Source organism: Vicia villosa, linkage group LG3, assembly GCF_029867415.1.
Source record: "Vicia villosa cultivar HV-30 ecotype Madison, WI linkage group LG3, Vvil1.0, whole genome shotgun sequence".
Classification (NCBI taxonomy): domain Eukaryota; kingdom Viridiplantae; phylum Streptophyta; class Magnoliopsida; order Fabales; family Fabaceae; genus Vicia; species Vicia villosa.
In genome coordinates, this window is record NC_081182.1 from 10,524,185 (window position 1) to 10,525,476 (window position 1,292).

The window sequence follows — 1,292 nt, forward strand, 5'->3', positions numbered from 1 at the left end:
GCGAACCTGAGCGTCTTATTAACGTAAGACGAGCTATCAGGAAATACTGTTCAGATCACAACATTCCCTTTCCTCTCTCAGATTCCGAAAAGGAATCAGCCGCTAAGTCAGACTCTGACTCTGACCAAGAATCCGAAGAAGAACTCAAGCCGAAAGTAGAAATGGCCGAAGGACCGCGAGACCGTCCACTCAGAGAATATTCCACCCCATCTCAACTAGAGCCCCACAAGAGCACCGTTAACCCTGCTATTAACCGAAACGATTTCGAGCTGAAGCCGTCATTGATATCAGCCATTCAACAACGTCAATTTTCCGGTGTTCCTACCGATGATCCTAACGAACATTTAACAAAGTTCATCCAATTTGCTGATACCGTGATAGCCAATGGAGTAACTGCCGATGCAATAAGACTACGCCTTTTTCCCTTCTCCTTGAGAGATAGAGCTTGGGCTTGGTTGCAATCCTTGCCACAAAATTCTGTCATGACGTGGGAAGAATTGAAGACTGTTTTCTTAGCGCGTTATTTTCCTCCTAGCAAAACAGCTGCGTTACGAGCACAAATCAATGGATTCAGACAAAAGGACACTGAATCTCTTTTCGACGCATGGGAGCGATATAAGGACATGATGCGAATGTGCCCACATCACGAATTAGAAGACTGGCTCGTCATTCATACATTTTACAATGGACTGTTGTACAACACGAGGTTGTCAATAGATGCCGCTGCTGGTGGCACACTTATGGATAAGCCGTATGACGAAGCCTATCAACTAATTGAAAACATGGCTCAAAATCATTATCAATGGGGAAGCGAAAGAACTCCTGTGGAGAAATCTCAAACTAAAGGCGGAATGTACGAAATTAGTAGCCTAGACAAAGTGAACGCTAAGGTAGATGCCCTTACCCAAAAGCTAGAAAGCTTGACCTTACCACCCGCAGCCACCGTGGCTGCTGTAACTCCAAACTGCGAATTATGTGGAGTTCTTGGACATACTGCCCCCGAATGTGCTATTTTGGCAGGAGTCTCAGTTGATCAAGTTAACTACGCTAAAGGGAATCCGTATTCCAACACCTACAATCCTGGCTGGAAGAATCATCCTAATTTTTCGTACAAAAATAACAACACTCTGTTTGTACCAAATCAAGCACCTGCTGTACCGCCAGGTTACCAAAAACCTGCTGCTAACATCCCTAATATGCCTAATGTTCCTAGAAAGTCTAACCTTGAAATTATGATGGAAAATTTCATTGCTACCCAAGCTCAACAAAATAAGGATTTCCTTAACCAAAAT

At 43.8% G+C, this 1,292-nt stretch overlaps 1 non-coding gene across 1 annotated transcript; it reads right to left on the bottom strand.

Annotated features, from left to right (window-relative positions):
* Positions 1 to 546: 546 nt before the first annotated feature.
* On the bottom strand, positions 547 to 652 carry LOC131593822 (small nucleolar RNA R71). The gene has a single exon (XR_009281201.1). It is a non-coding gene; the product is annotated as a small nucleolar RNA R71 (small nucleolar RNA).
* Positions 653 to 1,292: the final 640 nt, after the last annotated feature.